Source organism: Aquarana catesbeiana, linkage group LG04 (assembly GCF_042186555.1).
Source record: "Aquarana catesbeiana isolate 2022-GZ linkage group LG04, ASM4218655v1, whole genome shotgun sequence".
NCBI classification, from domain to species: domain Eukaryota; kingdom Metazoa; phylum Chordata; class Amphibia; order Anura; family Ranidae; genus Aquarana; species Aquarana catesbeiana.
In genome coordinates this window covers 660,892,861-660,912,855 of record NC_133327.1, presented here as the reverse complement: position 1 = coordinate 660,912,855, position 19,995 = coordinate 660,892,861, and the positions used below count along the sequence as shown (strand labels likewise).

General features: G+C 44.0%; 1 protein-coding gene across 1 annotated transcript in view; it reads right to left on the bottom strand.

Annotated features, from left to right (window-relative positions):
- FOXN2 (forkhead box N2) overlaps nt 1–19,482 on the bottom strand; it is a 71,972-nt gene extending 52,490 nt beyond the window's left edge. Inside the window, exon 1 of the mRNA XM_073628522.1 lies at nt 18,437–19,482. The gene's annotated coding sequence lies outside the window, so the exon portion shown is untranslated. The remainder of the gene's footprint in view (nt 1–18,436) is intronic.
- Between the last annotated feature and the right edge of the window lie 513 nt (nt 19,483–19,995).

The window sequence follows — 19,995 nt, the reverse complement described above, 5'->3', positions numbered from 1 at the left end:
AACCGTTCGTTACAGAGAAGGTCTGGTGCTAGAACTATTGCTCTCGACCCAACAATCGCGGCAAGACCTCACATGTGTGGTTTGAACACTGTTTACATTTGCAGGCGCAACTTACGTATGCGTTTGGTTCTGTGCGCGAGAGCGGAGGGATGGGGCGCTTTAAAATGTTTTTTTCTTCTTACTTCATTTTTTATTTTTTACGCTGTCCCTGTAATATTTTAACCACTTTTAATGCTGTCACAAGGAATGTATACATCCCTTGTGACAGCAAGTCAGGTAATTTTTTTTTGGAGAGATCTGGGGTCTAAAAAAAACAAAAAAAAAAAAAAAAAAACCCTAAAAAGCATTCAAAACGCCAAGTTTGGCTGTTTTAAATACAGACTTTTTTTTTTTTCAATCTGGCACCTTTAAGGCTTCAGTATACCGGAAGTGATGGCATGACATTGCTTTCGGGTTACTAGATCCGAGACCCTATCAAATCCTATTCCGGCTTTGTTCGGGTCTCTGGCGGCAGACATGCCGGCAGGTCGCTCAGGCCTCCCGGTGCGACGGGAGAGCCCGGGCAAGCCGGGAAAGGCGGTGGGAGGGGGGACGTCTCCTCGCGCTGCTTGTAATAACACCCTAGTGGCTGATTAGCCTCATCGGTTGTTATTACAAGAAAGCCGTCCATAGGCTCTAATAAAACAGTACCGAGGTGATGCCTGCAAAGACTTGAAGCAGAAGGCCGCATATATGCGTTAACAGAGTTAAAGTGTTACTAAACCCACAGTAAAATAAAGTCTGTATATGCAGCAAAGCACGCTTGTTATACTCACTGTGGAGTCTGAGGGGTTAATCCTCTGCATTGTGTAAAAATCCTGCTTGATCCCGTCTTCTCTGATCCACCCCTTCCACTGTCCCCAAATCATCCCCTGATAGAACAGAGCCTTGGAGTCACACTGCACATGCTCAGTTTAGTGCGAATTGCTAGAGAGGTTTTTTTTTTTCTTGGGGAGGGTGCATGTGATCAGCACAGGGCCAATCAGCACTGTCCAGACAGAGGGTCAGGGGTCCTGCAGCCTCATAAGACAGTCAGGGGAAAAATGAAAACTCCTCCTACAAGCTATTACCAGACACTGATAGAAGTCACAAGACTGCTTTAACTGCAGATGAGAAAAGGTATTTAGCAGTTTATCTTTATAAAACAATTGTATTTCCATGTTCTTTGTGCTGTGGGAGACCAGATGTAGTAAATGCAGGGTCCTGGGCGTAGTAACACTTTAATGCCCAACTCCATGCACAGTGATACTTGTGCATCGCTTAGGTCATTCACACTTTCAGATCTCCATTGCAGCTTCTGTATGCGTCCACTAACGTCACATCTCTCAAAGCCATTGGAGCGGTGATACACCATGAACCATGGTCTGGGCCTTGACGAAGTTCACTTATCAACAGGCTAAACTAGCCATTTCTTTCCCTACAGTCGGATGTTAATGTAGCACAGACGACAATCCAATAGATCACGAAGTGAGAATTAAGTGAGAAGATGAAAATTGTACAAGGATGCATGGCCAATTATGCGTACATTTAAATTAATCATCCTCATTGCCGCAACTGGATGTACGAAGAACTCAAAGTCATTTAGAAGACTGGTCTGTGAAAAGCTATTTGAAGATTACTTGAAGTTTCTTTTGGCTTTAATCCACATCATTCCATTGTGCTCTATCATTACGTGAATGACATGTAGTCATTAGGAGCTGTTACTACTTACCAGATTGCTCCCGAAATCTATCAAATCCCAAACCTGGAGCAAACACCATGTTATTTTTATAGTGAAATCTTTTCAAATGACAGAACGTCTTTCTTTGTAATGGCAAAGCTGAGTGGAGGTCTTAAGATTAAGCACAACAACCGTGCATGTTTCAAAGATTGCGTCCTATTTAACAGAAGCTCTTATGTCATTCCATGCATCTCACTGCAAGAGCGGGGCGAGAGAGAGACGAGATAGCTTGATGGCGGAGCATAGAATTGATCAAAGGCCCTTAGGCATTTAGGCTAGACAAGATCATTAGCAACGCAGAGTAGATGTACAATATAAAACCGCTCATCTTTAAAAGAGAAAAAAGAGTTTTTGGAAAGAAAAGACTTCTCCAGGAAAAGAGAAAAAAAACAAAAAACACACAGTCCCCTCTGCAGTAGCTGTATGCCATCGGGCGGGAGGAGAAGCTGCTGCGGGGGGTGGGGGAGGGGGGGGGGGGACAAGACGACTACATGGTTTCCGTTCCAGTAAATGCCACCCAGGTTCTCCTTCCTTCTGCTGCCTAGGCCCCCTGTGTGCTTCCCTGGCCGACCCCCCCCCACCCCCACACACTGCTGCCGGCTCTCTTCTCTCCCTCCTTCCAGCTGCCGCAGGGATCGTTTCAGGAAGGAGAAGGGGGAAGGCGGTAAATATGTAATTTAGGGGCCCTTCCTTTTCTGAAGGATCACTGTGTCCATTCATATCTGAAGCATAGTAAACAGTTTACTATGTCTGTTTGTGAAAAAGAAATGAAGCATAGTAAACATAGCATCTACTGACGTTGCATATTTCCAGCAAACCAAGTGGTCAGCCCACAAAAGTAACAGGCACCACTATTGGCCTGCAATAATATTCAGGACTATACTGAAGAATATTAAAAGAAAAAAAAAATACTGGAAAGGGTCTTGAAATGATCTTGAATGACAGATCTCCGCAGAAGGAGTTGATCATTGGTACTTACACTGGATGCAATGAGGGATATACAACATGTGACTGTTTGGCAATAAAAGGATTGCGCTTTTCAGGAAGGGATGATTGCAACTGTGCTTACAAGATTTGACTTCCCTAAAACTGCCCCCAACATATCCTGATATTACAAGTGATAGCAAACAGATAAAAGGGGGATGCCGAATACACAGGCATTGATAAACTGCTTCAAGCAAGTCTTCTGGCAAGTTTGCAGACATACATAATTGCTCAGCTTGGCCTAGAATTTATGTTTAAAGTGGTTCTAAAGACTAAAAAATGTTTTACCTTCAAGTGGAACTTCAACTAAAAAGGAAGTTCTGCTTTACGTTCGCCTCCCCCCACCTCTCTGGTCACTTTTTTTTTAGGGAAGTGAGTACATTTTTCTGGCAGGTACCTGCTCCTACTTTTGCTTGAATCACCTAGGCGATTGCACCGGAAGTCATTCCCCCCCCACAATCCCTGCCCGAAACCTCCGGGGACACGCCACAGGTCCCAGGAGGCTGCGGGTCCATTCACAAAGATGTACTCAGTCTGATGATGAGCATTCACCACACTTCCTTTGAGCCCATCCTGGATTTAACGCATTCTGATTCTGGATACTGGAAGTAGAAGCAGCACAGTGAGGAGCTCATCTCCCGATCACTCTGGCTGTCTCCTCCTAACAGCAAATTTCTTGTCAGCACATGAACTGATTTGCTTATTGTACTGCTTCTTCGCCTCACACTCCTGCCCTGCTTGCATACATCTGTATCTTTTATATCACCTTTATTACACTAGAAATCTAACCACAAAAGGCTGGTTGATCAAAGCAAAAACAAATTAAAAAAAAAAAAAAAAAAAAAGACTGCAGTCACTTACAATCAATAAGATCTTTGCTTGTATTTTTTAAATGGAGACCAAAAAAAAAAAAAAATTACTACAGACAGAATATGGCAGCTTGCTACAAGTCCCATTAAACTTTCAGGGTTCATTGAGAAATGTCAGCATTTCCTATCCCTCAGAGATGGAATATCTAAAAACTCACAAGCATAAGCCAGTGGGTAAAGGAAAAGGAGGTGGGACTTTGAATTATGGTTTACCTTCAGCCTTGATTGATCATTATTTTAATCCAATCCTGGGCGGATGGCTCGTGGCTGGCCGGTGGGCCGTCCGGCCCTTGCCTGCCCGGGAGCTGCGATGGGCACCGTCGGCAACATGTTCCCCCCCCCCCTCCTCCCCCGCCCGCCCGTTTTGGTGGGCGTGTGTGGGGGGGGGGGCGGGGCTTGCCTCCACTGCCCATCGACGTCACGCCACCCGCGACGGACGTGCGCTGCGTCTCCCGACGCCGCCGCGCCCTCTGCGCTGTTGTTGCTATGCTCGCAGGCTTGGTGGGTTGGTCCCAGCGGCCGCCGATCATTGGTCGGCCCCCCGCTGTGGCTCCTCCCACCTTTGGCCGTGCGTGCGTGACGTTGGCGGGCCTCCCCGCGGCGGCGCCTATATATGGGCGCTCTTTTTTACCTGGGGCGGTGCGGCGTTCGAGGCACACTACAGATACACTACAATGTGGTGGTGGTTCCTACTCCACACCACCCTGTCACACAGGTAATGCCACTTTACCTTTGTTCGATCACATGTTACTTTCCAGCTTTACCCACTCTTCTTTCCTTCACTCTTCTCCTCACTTCATCCACCCACCTACAGAATTCCACACCATGCCCACCCCCCCCCCCCCTCCCCTACTATTCCTCCTCTCTCCCTCCCCTTTTTTTCCACCCTTTCTCCCCCCCCCCTCCTCCCACTTTTCCCCCCTATCTTTATCCAGCTCACACACTTTCCCTCTGTACCAATACCCCCTGTATCATCACTTATCTATCACTCTCTACCCTAGGGTGCCTCGTGGCTCTGCATCGTTTTTTGGGGGGGTGCCTGTTTTGGTCGCCGCGGCGGGGGGGCCCGCCTCAGCTCCCGGCCCGGCATCAGTCCCGGACGGTTGCCGTACCTGGCCATTCACCATCTACCCATGCCTGCTGTGAGTACTTTTGCTTTTGGGGGATTACTCAGCCCCTTGTACCCATTATAACTCTGACCCATGATACTATTATTATTATCTTTAATTTCCAGAAACTTGACATGTCTGCTCCTGATGAGTGGTCTTGAACCACGAAACGCGTCGAGCTACCGGTTGCCCTTTATTGTTCCAATCCATGCTACACAGAGTTTTACCCTTTAACAGGAATTTGAGGCCAGCTATCAGGCAGTTATTACCTTGTTTTAACCAGCTATGCTTTCTGACACCTGGTGATCCCTTGTCCATCTTCAGTAATATTGCTCATACCCATGTTATTACTCATGTTACCCCATTATATTTGATAACTATACTAATGGTCCTTATGTTGATCCTTGGTTATCATTGTTAACATTTTACCAAGTGTTAAATTGATAGTGTCTGATACCATTGTTTGTATGAACATGCAATAAAAGAATTTTATTGACCCACCGTTATGTGTCGGCTTGCAAACCATTGGCTTCATTCAAAGTCCCACCTCCTTTTCCTTTACCCACTGGCTTATGCTTGTGAGTTTTTAGATATTGTGTCATAGGGATGGAAACTTGCGGCCTCTACCCGGCGCAGTTTCATATAAAGTCCCAATTTCCTTCCCCCTTTGTTGTTCCCTCAGAGATGGAGATATTTTGGTGGCCGCACACTATTCCCGGTCATAAATTCAACACATAAAAAGCAGCCTCAGCTTGCTCCATGCACATCATGCCCCCCAAATCTTTTTGCCCCGCCGTGGGGCTTGAGGTGATTATACCTCCATGATTAAAGTGGTTCTAAGGGCAGAAGGTTTTTTTTTTCCATCTTAATGCATTAAAAAAATAAGAAAAAAAAAAACCCTTCTGTATGCAGCAGCCCCCCTCATGATTTACCTGAGCTCCATCTTGACCCAGTGATGTTGCACGAGAGACTCAGCTGTCCAGGACTCTCCCTCCTGACTGTCTCAGCCAGTCAGGAGAGAGAGGGGGTGGGGCCGAGCCGTGGCTCCGTATCTGAATAGACAGACAGAGCAGTGGTTTGGGTGCCCCCCATAGCAGGCTGTGGGGGGCACTCGGAGGGAGGGGCCAGGATCACCAGTGAGGGACCCAAGAAGAGGAGGATTTGGACTGCTCTGTACAACACCACTGCACAGAGCAGGCAAGTATAAAAAAAAAAAATCTTATTAAATAAAAAAAAAAGGTGAGACTTTAATATCACTTTAGGCAACGGAGTGAGGTGAAATGCGTTGGGTAGGTGGCTTGCATGGAGCAAGCTGATGCGGCTTTAATCTGTTGAGAGAAAGAGCTGGGTGCACACCGCTCAAAGCCACCTGTAAGGATCTGATGAGCTGCTGGTAAGATCCGGGTACCTGCCTGGTCCGCAGCCAGAGAAATCTTATTTATTTCAATTTTGCTTCCGGATGTGGCGCCATTCTTCTTTGTTCTCATTGCTTTTATCTGTTGCATTGTATGACTGGAAATGGTGTGTGGCAGTAGGGCTGCAACTAACGATTACTGTCATAATCGATTAGTTGGCCGATTATTGTTTCGATTAATCGATTAATCGGTTAATAACCTTAAAAAAAAGTGTGGTGCATCATTTAGTTAATATGTAAAGTTTTAAAAAAAGGCAATTTATTCTTAAATATCTCTATGCAGTGGTGAATATAAGTAACCAACTATATGGTTAGGGAGCAAAATATCTAATCCACTCTGAGAATAACAGACAGAAGAGATATACTGTATATACTATTAGAGGAGAGATATACTGTATATACTATTAGAGGAGAGATATACTGTATATACTATTAGAGGAGAGATATACTGTATATACTATTAGAGGAGAGATATACTGTATATACTATTAGAGGAGATATATACTGTATATACTATTAGAGGAGAGATATACTGTATATACTATTAAAGGGTGAATCTGATAAATAACATCAGACTCAGAGATCTATTTTTTATTTAAAAAAACAAACAATGTCTTCCCCGACAAATGACAAAAAATGTCATTTTAAGAACGTTCGTTCGATTTTCTAATTGTTAGTGGGGTCAAAATCGAATTGTCAAAGGATCTGCGGGAAAAGGTAGTTGAACTGTAAAAAAAAACAGGAAAGGGATATAAAAAGATATCCAAGGAATTGAGAATGCCAATCAGCAGTGTTCAAACTCTAATCAAGAAGTGGAAAATGAGGGGTTCTGTTGAAACCAAACCACGGTCAGGTAGACCAACTAAATGTATTTATTTAATTTATTTACAGTAGAGATTATTTGCTCTATTTGTACTATAAAGAGCTCATTTTAGTTCTTTTTTTAACCCCATTATGTTACTGGCCGATTAATCGATTATGAAAATAGTAATCGATTAATTTCATAATCGATTAGTTGTCGATTAATCGATTAGTTGTTTCAGCCCTATGTGGCAGTCAGATTATTTCCATCTCTGCAGTGTGCCTTGGGTCAGGATGTACCCACTCCCAGCCGCTTTCACCCTATAGGATTACGGGGCCCCAAAATTTCTATACCTAGTGTAGATTTCACAGGACTTTCCTGCACCCTGGGGACCACATGTGTTGCATATAGCCTGTCAATGGCTGTAAGCAACTGTAGTCATGTAAACCTCTGATGCGGCTTTGCAGAATTTTTGGGTTGGGGAAATGTGCCAGGCGCACGTGTTGGTGAACTCCAATGCAAACAAGCACTCTTTACAAATAGTAAGATCTCAGCCATTTCCCTTGTATAGCAGGTGGCATGTGCAGTTCCCCAGGCGCAGGAAAATGGCCAAAAAAAAAAAAAAAAGGATGTAAAAATGCCTAGAACTATCCCTGTTTATTAGAATAAGCCATTCAATATACATAAAACAACTGGATTAGAGGTTAATTCATAAATCTCTCCAGCTCTAGGACTTCTACACAAGAAAACAATACATCAATAGGATGGCTAAAAAGGCTCGAGCCTTCAAGAGGCACCAATTACAAACCGCTCTGTTTGCAGTAAAATTGTGTTTCAATTCCCGATTAATAAAAGCTCTACCTGATGGCGCCTTTATTTTGCTGGGCTTGTTAAATGTTTGCACTAGCTGGAAGAGTAAATAGTTATTATCAGGCACATTATGAGAGATGACCAATAGCAAGATATAAGGATTATGTTATCAGTGAAGGATTATTGTATCTCTTCAAAAATGGAATCCTATAACAGCAATAAGCCTTCAACGTGTACAAGCATGTTCGATCCTTCGCCAACTAAATTAAAACGTGCCGTTTTTATTCATTTTTTAAGTTGTAAAAACCAAACATCTCAACAAACTCTTAGCCCGGGTTCACACCGGTACTGCTAGGAAATTGCACTACTTCAGCTCCATTTCAAAAGCCGCACATTCGTGCGAAATGCATTGCCGATTTCATTGCGGCTTCATTTAACAAAAGTCAGTGCAAGTCGCAAAAAAATAAATAGTGCAGGAAACTTTTTCATTATTGCTGCGACATTAGTTGCGGCGATATTGAGCGTTTTTATTGCCGGGATGGGCTGCAATTTATCATGCGATTAGGAACTGTCAAATCACATGACAAGTTGCACCGGTGTGAACAGGCTCCTTTCACATTGTGCGACTAAACCCTGGTTCACAACGGCGAGGCTTTGAAATCACACTACTTCAGTCCCCGTCAGAAAACAGTTCACTGTACTAACATGGCATAGTTAGTACAGTGAGCTCCAAGTTTTTTTGTTTCGTTCAGCCCGCTGGGTTGGATAAAAAAAAAAAAAAAAAATGATAAATAAAAAAACACCTGTGTGTACCAGGCTTTGCCGAATCTGCTGTAAACCCATCCTAAATCTGGCCAAACATGAATAGAAAATCCTTCGAAAAAAACCTTTTGTTTTTGATAAAGATCTGTCAAACTACTGCGTTAACGCCATTATTGTATTGAATTGTTTTCCCACACTTGTCGACATATTTTATTGATCGTTAGCGACACAAAGGGTACATTTTTTTGTCGATCAATGCACATGCGCTGTACGTTTTTTCAAACTATTTACGATCGATTTCCCTACTAATGTTTAGAAAATCATTTTATTAGGCAACAAAATTCCCACATGACATTTCGAGAATCTAAATTCCACCCACTAACGTTTCTAAAGTCGAATGATCGGGCTTATCGAACACTTTTTCTAATGATTTTCGATCCACGCTTAAAGTGTTAGTAAACTGTACTACCACTTGTACCTACAAGTAAGCCTATAAGAAGGCTCACCTGTAGATAACGTGAATATCCCCTAAACTTGCACAGTATAAAAGATATTCAGAGTGCATGCACTCGACGTCATCGGCGTATGCGCTCTGAAGGTCTGGCTTACAGTGCCAGAGCTTCAGAGCCGTGCTGGAAACGGCAGCTACCGCGCGCATGCGTGGGAGTAATGCCATCATGCCTCCGGAGGTCACGAACCCGGAAGGAAGACTGGTGGGAAAATATCAGCTGTCTCAGCAGTGACATTGAGGCGTTTGTTCTAAGAGAAGTCAATTAGAACGTGCTAGTATGCGATTCATTCTAGCACATTATGACATTGGTTTGCTGGGCTTTTTTTTTTTTTTAAAGCACCAGCAGTTTACAACTGCTTTAAGACAGCTAGGTCACCTCCCTGCCGTTAGTCTGACTGGACAGTGAATAAGTAGCAGCTGACTGATAAGATTCTTCCTCTGCTCTCTCCTCCATTCAGCACACATACAGTAAGTGAACCTTACTGCTGACCCCCCAGTCTGAGTTCCTCAGTTCAGGGTATAATATAAGGTTCACACCTAGGCATATTTAGGTATATAAACTACTAATATTTAAAAAAAAAAAAAATATATATATATATATATATATATATATATATATATATATATATATATATATATATATATATATATATATATATATATATATATATATATATATATAAAAAATAACATCAACCTGGAGTTCAGGTTTAAAAACCGTAATGAGAGCGTCACTGAACATCCCTTAATGATCAAGGGAAGCACAGCATTTAAACCAGCTGTCAGGTAGCATAAACAGAGAGGAAGCTCCCATCCCCAGAGACGTTACATGAGTGCAGGTATGGAGGAATGTTGAAATAGACTAAAAAGGGCTGTGAGAGAATGAGGTGGAAGAACAGGCCAAGCCGGTAACAAGCTACTGCTTACTCAGCTTTCTTACACCACGTGTCGGTCACAATTCAAAGCAAAATGGAAGCTTTCACAACAGGCAATACCATTCTTTGACCTTGGAATTTCTAGAGGCAATTGCAGTGCAGCCCCCGCAGCCAGGTGTGTCTACAAAAGGAGGACCCCAGCTTGTTCAGCAGCAAAAGGAGTCGCCTCTCTTAATGAAGAGTGTATAGCAGAGGCTATAAAGCAAAACAGAGTTCAAGCTATTGGAGGACAAAGGGCACACAGCAAGCAAAACTAAACACAACATTCCATTTACACATGGAGCAGTTCATTAAACTGGCTGGCACGGCTGTGGTGAATAAGAACAATAGACACCTAAATCATCATTCATCCACATCTGTAGTCTGCCATTCCACATCAAGGCCGCAAGAAGCCAGTGGAGAGAAGTTGAGAATTGTGTAACTACCATTTAACACACACACACACACACAAAAAACAAAACAAAAAAACACATTTAATAAATTTTAAAAAATATATATATAAGCTGCGGGTCTGTATTTATAAATTGAAAAGCCATTTACAGAAGAGTAACCCTTAAAGGGATTGTAAAGCATCTTTGTTTTCCTATAAAAATAACAAACATGTCATACTTACCTGCTCTGTTCCAGTAGATTTACACAGAGCAGCCCCGGTTCTCCTCTACTCGGGTCCCTCTAATATGTTCCTGGCCCCTCACTCCTGTCGAGTGCCCCCCACACCAAGCAGCTTGCCATGGGGGCACTCGAGCTGAGCTGCAGCTCTGTGTGTCCATTCAGACACAGAGCTACGGTTCGGCCCTGCCCCCTCACTCTTGATTGGCTAACTGACTGATTGACAGCAGTGGGGGCCAATGGCTCCACAGCTGCGTCTCAGCCAATTAGGAGGGAGCATCCCGGACGGCCGAGACACTCTTGGACATCGCTGGATAGAGATAGGGCTCAGGTAAGTATTAGAGGGGCTGCTACACACAGGTTTTTTTTTTTTTTTATCTTAATGCATTAAGATAAAAAAAAACAAAACCTTCTGACTTTACAACCCCTTTAAGGCTCGTACACACCAGCCCACGTGCTAAAACATGTGCGGGCTACGACACATTGCACGGTTTACTTTTTTTTTTTTTTTTAAAGAAAACTTTATTGTTGAAATATCACAAAATGACACTACATTCTATGTAACATGTGGTGCAAAGCATTGCATATTGCTTCATTTTTTTTTTTTTTTGCAGCGCTCTGCACACAATGCTACATGATGTAATCGAAAACTATTTTTATTTTTTTATGTGCCCTTGTTTTGATCTATTCAGATCAAGGCAACTCAACAGACAGTGTGAGAGCCTTTTAGCAATCAATAAGAAATAATTTACTATGGCTCTGACAAGTCTTTGCTGATGAAAGCCGAGTTCTGAGAGGCTGAAAAGCCAAACAAACCATTGCATTCTGCACTTTACTTTCTGTAGCCTAAGGGTACATGAACACGAACAATTGCAGGAGGGAAAAAAAAAAAAAAAATCAGTCATTTCCTGCACCAAGGGAGCCGCAGGAAGAATGTATGGCTGAACCATAGAAGTGAATGGCTGTACGCACTTATACTCCTGTAAACGCTGATGCTGTTTTCCATTGACGTTTTCCTGAACTTGTGTGTTAAATATTTCCTCAAACGCAAAAGTCTGAAATAGCAGGGACGAAAAAAAAAAAAAAACACATCTAACAGTACACAAAAACACTGCCAAGGCACACGGTTAACCCTTTGATTGACTCTGAAGTTAACCCCTTTCCAGCCAGTGTCATTAGTACAGTGACAGTGCATGTTTTTAGCACTGATTACTGTATTAGTATCACTGGTTCCCGCAAAGTGACAGTTAGTGTCCAATTGTGCGCAGCAATATCACAGTCCCCGCTATAAGACGCTGATCGCTGCCATTACTAGTATATGAAAAAAAAAAAAATTAAAAAAATACATACCATAGTTTGTAGACTCTATAATATTTGCTTAAACAAATCAATATACACTTATTGGGATTTTTTATGTAAAATATGTGGCAGAATACACATTGGCCTAAATATATGATGAAAATGGATTTTTTTTTTTTTTTTTTTTAATATGTTTTATAAGTTCTGTCGGTCTTTTTTGTTTGTTTACAGCACAAAAAATAAACAGTGGTGATCACATATCCCCAAAAGAAAGCACTATTTATAAAAAAAAAAAAAAAAAATTTATAAAAATTTTTATTTGGGTACAGTGTTGCATGACCACTCAACTGTCAGTTAAAGGAACGCAGTGCCTTATCGCAAAAATTTGCCTGGTCATGAAGGGGGGGGAACTCTCCCGGGAGGTCAAGTAGGTGGAGCTTTGCGTTAAATCTTTTAAAAGGCTTAACACTCACCCATCCAAATGTCCTGTGTGGGCATTTTCTTCTGAATGCCAATCTTCAGGCCTCTTCCCTGGTCATTAGCGGATCGCCCATATACTACGGCATGCACACAGGACGTTTTAAAACCGCCAGCACTACAACAGCGCGTTTTTACTTTAGCGTTATTGCGCATCTTACCGTGTTTTTGCACATTTCCTACTTTTTTTGGCATTAGCATTCTTCATTAAAAAACACTCCCTGTAAATGTAAAAACGCCCCAAAAAAAAAAAAAGTCAAACATGGTTAGACACGTTTTTACTGCTCCTGGAAGCACAGGCTGTCATTTTTCTACTGCCCCTAAATGATTATGCCTCTGACAGTTTTTTCCCCTTTTGGGATAAAAGCTTAAACAGAAAATAATAAGGCACCCCTATCAGTGTTAAATGCTTTGTCTCAACCCACTAACTGCCACTTTTGCTGGACAGCTTCATCTGGTAAAGAAAGTTGAAAAACAACTTATTCCCGGATAATAAAACTTTGTTACAGGGAGACTCAAAGTCTGCTGTGTTACTGCCGATTCACACAGGGGCGACTTGTCAGGTGACCTAGCCGCCTGACAAGTCGCCTCCCATTCTGTACTATGGAACCGTTCTAATAGGAGCGACGACTTAGAAAAAGGTTCTTGTACTACTTTGGGGGCGACCTGCATAGACTTCTATACAGAAGTCGTTTTGCAAGTCGCCGTGGAAGTCGTGTGCAGGTCGCCTTGGTGAGGCGACCTGCAAGTCGTGCCGCCTCTGTGTGAACCGGGGCTTACTGTTAAATGACAGACGGCATCATATACAGTCTATCATTTAAGATCGTTCCAATTCATCACAATAAGGCTCCATGCACACTGGACATTAAAATAACTTTATAAAAACGCCAGTAGCTTTGCAGTGAGTCTTTCAAAGTTTTTTTTAATGTTTTTGCAATAGCATTTATTAGTGTTTTCTTTTCTTGAAAAAATTTTTTTAATTATTTTTTTCAATGGATTATAAACGTTAAAAAACACTGGTGAGCGACTTTTTTAGCGTTTATCAGTGTTTTTTTTGTGGTCAGAAAAACAACTCCTGAACGCAATTTTATGGCGTTCAGAAAACAGCCCATAAACTCCACTGCTGATAAACATCCAAAAACGTCCATGTGTGCATGGACACATAGGATAACAGAGGGGAGTTTATGGGCTGTTAAAAAAAAAAAAAAACAAAAAAAAACACCCAAACTCCCAAAAACGGCCGTTTATGAGCTTCAATGTGCATGGAGCCTAATAAACCGCCAACCTACTCAGAAAGTTACCAGTTATGATGTTCAAAGTAAAAAAAAAAAAAAAAAAAGACAACACCCACACCCAGAGCAAAGTACAGTAACCCTTGTTCAATGTCATGCAGTTTTTGTTTTATTGCAACCAGACCTGATTGCATTAGCCTGAGAACAGAGAAGAAAAAACAGGAAATAGGAGTATTCAATAAAGAAAGCTGCAAGCAAAACAGGATGTAGAATAAAAGCGGACTGCTCTATGTGCCCTCAGTATTGTGCTCCCTATAGACTGGAGATAAGGAAGTGAGAGCACAGACGTGGCATTCCCCTCATTCAACAACTAGCAGCTAAAAGGTTAAGTGGAAACAAAGCCTGCCATATCACAGAGCACCACCCTCTCCCCAGCCCATGTCTGATTGCTCAGCATGTTCTGCACAGCCAGCCTATTGTAGGGCTAAAAGTAAAAAAAGAGGCTGGCACCCCTCCTTCTCTGGATCAGGACTCCAGAGTCCAGGCATCACCCACTAACATGGAATCCAATAATACTGGCTGATCGGTGCCAGGCAGGCGAACGAGTCATGAACAGTTCATACCCGACCCCAACATGATCTGATGATTCTACATAGTACATAGGGTTGTTGTATCATGGGAATCCCTGATCACACAACTCACCTACCCATTGACAGGCTGCTATCCCAGGGGCCACACATCTCCAGGCCACGGCACACCGACCATATACCCACATCTATTAGTAGAGGGTGCAGGGGGGACAATTTTGTATCATTTACAGATACTTATAATGCACATGTATGTCAATGACAGCTGGGTCAGCAGACCGCAATCACAGAATCTATTGTATTATAACTGCATTGTCTCCCTTTTAAATTGTAAAGTGCTGAGTAAACGGTTGTCACTGTATAATAATAATAATAATAATAATAATAATAAACATGCGGTACCCAAAAACTCCCCCTTTGTAGAATTGGCAGCCCTGTGGACACCCCTTCTTATGCTGGATCAGGACTCCAAGGCTTGACCCACTTCTGTGTGATCCAATAACATTACCCGATTGGTGCTACATACAAGCAGGCGCCGTTCACACCTTACCACTGCATGAGCTACTAGTCTTGGGTAGCACAAAGGGTTATTATTATATCAAACGAGACCAAAGCTGGGAATCCCGGGTCACACAACTCATCCGTCATAGACAGACCGGTATCCCTCCATCCACACATCTCCGGTCCCCAAACAATACACATGACCACACACCGACCATACTCCCCAGACCCCCGGATTCATTAGGGGAGGGTGCAGGGAGGACAATTTTGAATCATTTTTTGGAGAGGTTTCTACTTATGATACACATTTGTGTCAATGAAAGCTGAGCTATAATAAAAGCAAACTTGGATCACAGACTAAACATATGCTTCCCATAGCACCTTCCTTGTGTGCGTCTTTTCTTCCCTTTTTATAACTGGCATTCCTGTAGTTACACTGGATGAGGACCCCAGGCATGATCCACTTTCCTGGAATCCAAATACACCGGCTGATCAATGCTGTGCACAAACATGCAGGCTGAAGCGTCAGGCACAGCTCATACCTGACCCCCACATGATCTTCTAAGAAATACACAGATGTGTTCTAGCATGTCATAGGGCCCAGAGCGGGGAATCCCTGGTCACATGAGCAATCCATCATAGACTGGTATTCCTGCATCCTCACACATCTCCAAGCCACAAACAATACATATGACCAGAGGACACTAACCATGCCCACCACACACCCACAGGAAAGACAATGTTGTATCGCATTCAGGGATGTCGCTCTAATAATACATATGTATGTCAAAGACATCTGATTGATAAAAAACAAATCTGGATCACGGTTGATATCCAAAGTACTCTTCCTGTACTTTAGGTATAATATATCAAAAATTGCCATCCCTCCTTTCTCTGGATCAGGACTCCGGACAAAATTGACTCCTGTCACCAACTTCCGTGGGATCCAATAACATTGACTGATCGGTGTCACGCATAAGCATGCATAGTTCAATCCAGCCGCGTGAGCTACTAACACTAGGCGGCACAGCCACACCAGCTACTAACACTAGGCGGCACAGCCACGCCAGCTACTAACACTAGGCGGCACAGCCACGCCAGCTACTAACACTAGGCGGCACAGCCACGCCAGCTACTAACACTAGGCGGCACAGCCACGCCAGCTACTAACACTAGGCGGCACAGCCACGCCAGCTACTAACACTAGGCGGCACAGCCACGCCAGCTACTAACACTAGGCGGCACAGCCACGCCAGCTACTAATACTAGACGGCACAGCCACGTGATCTACTAATAATAGCTGGCACAGCCAGGAAATCTAATACTAGGCGGCACAGCCACGTGATCTACTAAGACAAGGCGGCACAGCCACGTGATCTACTAAGACAAGGCGGCACAGCCACGCGATCTACCAAGACTAGGTGGTACACCTGGATCTATTAGTAGAGGGGTGAATTGATGGCAATTTTTTTATAATTTTCAGGTATATCGCTACTTATATGACACATGTGTATATCACCTGATCTATAAGAGCAGACCTGGATCACAAACTGCACACTTCAGCTGCCTATATGGAGTAGATTCTTCCCACACTTTATACTGAGACTTGGCATGGGGTTAGGAGGGAGCTGCAATCATTCTGATTGGTCACAGTGAACATGAATAAGAAATGTGATCAGAACATTGACAAGCTGGACACAAAGTGCAGAGCTCTTCTTTATTACATGATCACATGGAGAGACAACATTTCAGGACAGTTCATGAAGCATGTGATGATAAAGGGTCCCAAAACAGTGCCATGTGATCATGTAGTAAGAGCTCCGAACTCCAGCTGCATAGAGCCCTCCTCCTGGTGTTTTCTAAAAATTGCCCCCCCCATTATATACAATGGCTTATCTGGGACACAAGCTAAGCACAGCACAGCTCCACACAATGCACATGGCCAGAGGAATCCCCGTCACACCATTCATCCTTCATAGACATCTCTAGGCCACAAACAATAAACACGGCCAGAGGACACGGCACACCGACCATGCTCACCATACACCCACATCTACTGGTAGAGGGAGAGGGGAGGACAATTCTGTATTATCTTCAGACGTGGTGCTAGTTAAGGGTTCTGAAACCAATGCCTATATGATCCTTCATTTGACGGGTCCTCATAAAGGGTCACTGTGGGACCCCAAAATGTCATCTATGTACTCTTTCATGGAGAATGTGACAATAAAGGGTCCCTTAGAAGCCCAGAAACGATTTCTATGTGATCAAGAAGGGTCTCATAACAATATCTATATGATCCTCCATGGGACATGTGATGATTTAGAGCCTCTGCAAGGCCCCAAAACCTTGTCCATGTGATCTTCTCCTGGACATGTGATGGAGGGTCCCTTATTGTAGGGGGTCCTTCATTGGCTATGCAACAATAAGGGGGCCCCCTCATCTATGCGATCCTTTAATGAACATGTGATTAAAAAGGTCCCTATCGGGCCCCAAAACTATGTCTATGTGACCTTTCTTTGGACATGCGATAAGGGGTCCCCGAAATATTGTCCATGTGACCTTCAATGGTCATGTGATGATGAATGGTCCCCAAAACATTGTCTATGTGATATTTTATTGGTCGTGTGATGAGGCCAGGTGCATGTGGGGCCCCAAAACATTGTCTATGCAATTGCTCATTGGTCATGTCATAAGGGATCCCCAAAACATTGTCTGTGTTCCCTCATTGGTCATGTGACAATAAGGCGGTTCTGAAACATTGTTTACATGATCCTTCATTGAACATGTGATTAAGAAGAATCCCTATAGGGCCCCAAAATTTTGTCCAGGTGACCCTTCTTTGGACATGTGATGAGGGGTCCCCAAAACATTGCCTCTGTGGCCCCTCATTGCTGATTGGACGATGAATGTTCACCAAAACGTTGTCTATGTGATCTCTCATTGGTCATGTGATAAGGAACCCCTGAGGGAGCCAAAAACACAGTATGTGTGATAAGGGGCACCAAAACATGGTCTACAATGATGCTTTCTTGGGCATGCGATTAAGAAGGGTCCCTATGGTGCCCCGAAACATTGTTTATGTGACCCTCTATTGGACACGTGATAAGGGGCCCCAAAACATTGTCCATTGTTACCCTCTAATGGACATGCCATAAGGGGCCCCAAAACATTGCCCATGTGACCCTTTATTGGACATGCGATAAGGGGCCCCAAAGCATTGTCCAATGTGACCCTTTGCCGTGTGATAAGGGGTCCCAAAACTTTGTCCATATGACCCTTTATTGGACATGTGATAAGGGGCCCCAAAACATTGTCCTTGTGACCCTCAATTGGACATGTAATGAGGACAGGCCACCCAAACATTGTCCATGTGATATTCTATGGGTCATGCGATAATGAGGGGCCCATGTGGGGCCCCAAAACATTGTCAGCACAGTTCCTGAATGGTCATGTGATAATAAGGGGTCTCCAACACATTGTCTGTGACCCTTTATTGGTCATGTGATAATGAAGAGTCCATGTGGGACCCAGAAACATTGCTGTTTGGAGATGGGATGATAAGGGGCCCCATGTGGCCCCTGAATGGTCAGGTGATGATGAATGGCCCCCATTACACAGAAGGTCTTCTCTGAACACATGACTCCAGTCATATCCCCACACAATGTCCCCCTCCATGCTTCCTTCCTCCCCCACCCCAGTCATGAGGAAGCTGCTCTCTTCATTCCCATATCACCCCGGCCTAACCGCTGGTCCCCTCCGCCCCGGTGTGTACTCACCGGCATGAACCGTGCCCCGGTACGCTGTGGCAGTGCGGAGCCTCTATAGGGGGGGAATGTGTCAGAGATCAGCAGCTGCTCCCTCCATCCGCGTACAAGCAACGCCACCAAATCCCCCACCGTGTCGCCATGGCAACGCGGCGCCCAATGGAACCTCCCCCCCGCCCTCGGCGCGAGGCACGCACTGTCGGCCACGCCCACCTCCCCGTCTTTCTGGCCACGCCCACCTCCCCCACTCTTCCTAGCCACGCCCAGGCCTTGCTCCATTCCTTTCATTTTTTTTTTACCTCACGGCTTTATCGCACTCTGTCGCGGCGGTGCTATAACACAGACAAGGTCACCGCCGACTTTATTTATGTTGTCACCTCACTGAATGTGAATAACGCCGCTAACAGCTGTTTCGTCTTTTTTTTTTTTGTTTCGCGGCTTTTTTGTGCCTTTGTGGTTAGGAGTGGGCGGGGCCATGCCTCTGACGCACATACCAACCTCCGCCGGACACGTGACGGGGCTCTCCTTTCTCCTCCTCTGACGACGGCGACGCTTTTTAACCCTTTCCTGGCGCAGGGAGGAGCCTTCAGAAGGGTGACGCGGGAAATCTGCTGCAGTCACGCGATGCGTTGCCATGGGGACGGCGAGCGCGCGTGGCCCGGGCACGCGGCTTGGGCTTGGGAGGGCGGGGCGAGAGAGAAGAGTCTGACACGAGGAAGGGGGGGGTTGCGCACGCGGCTGGGGTCACGTGGTGGCGTTGCCCCTGGTAACCGGGAGATGGCTTCTCCAGCTGTTTCCGAACCAGCAACGGTCATTTCCGGAATCCGAATACAAAGTAACAAGTGAAGAGGAAACCGCTGTGCTGTTCTTCCATTTATTTCCTGTGAGAGAAGAAAGAAGTCTGACATCTCCACAATGGAAAATCCGCAATGGCTTTCATTTAACCTCTTCAGCTCCGGAAGATTTACCCCCCTTCATGACATTTTTTTTGCAATCCGGCACTGCGCTATTGTAACTGACAATCGTGCGGTATTTGATCACCTCTGCGGCTTTTATTTTTTTGCGCAATAAACAAAAGAAGAGCGACAATTTTTAGAAAAAAATATTTTCTGCTATAAAAAAACATCCAATTCAAAAAAAAGGGAAAAAAAAAATCGAATTTCTTCATTAGTTTAGGCCGATATGTATTCTGCTACGTATTTCTGGTTAAAAAAAGTTGATTGATTTGCGCAAAAGTAATGCTGGCCATACGCTATATGAAAAATCGGCCAAAATTCGGTCATTTAGACGCTTCGTTCATTTTTCGGCCAGTTAATGGGCACAAAATCGATCATCGTTGAGACGTTTTTGAGCCAAAAAAAACGAAGGACAAGTTTGGAAGTTTGCTTCCGAACGAACGATAAATTGAAAGGTTAATGTGTTTCCCGTCCGCACTGTCTGCACCAGGTATATGTACAAAAACGAACAAAAATGCATTTATGTCCACTGAACGATTTATCGGTCATTACATGATGGCACTATTGTCTGTGCTCACGGCCAAATGTTCATTTTTCAAAAATGGGTTTGGCCGA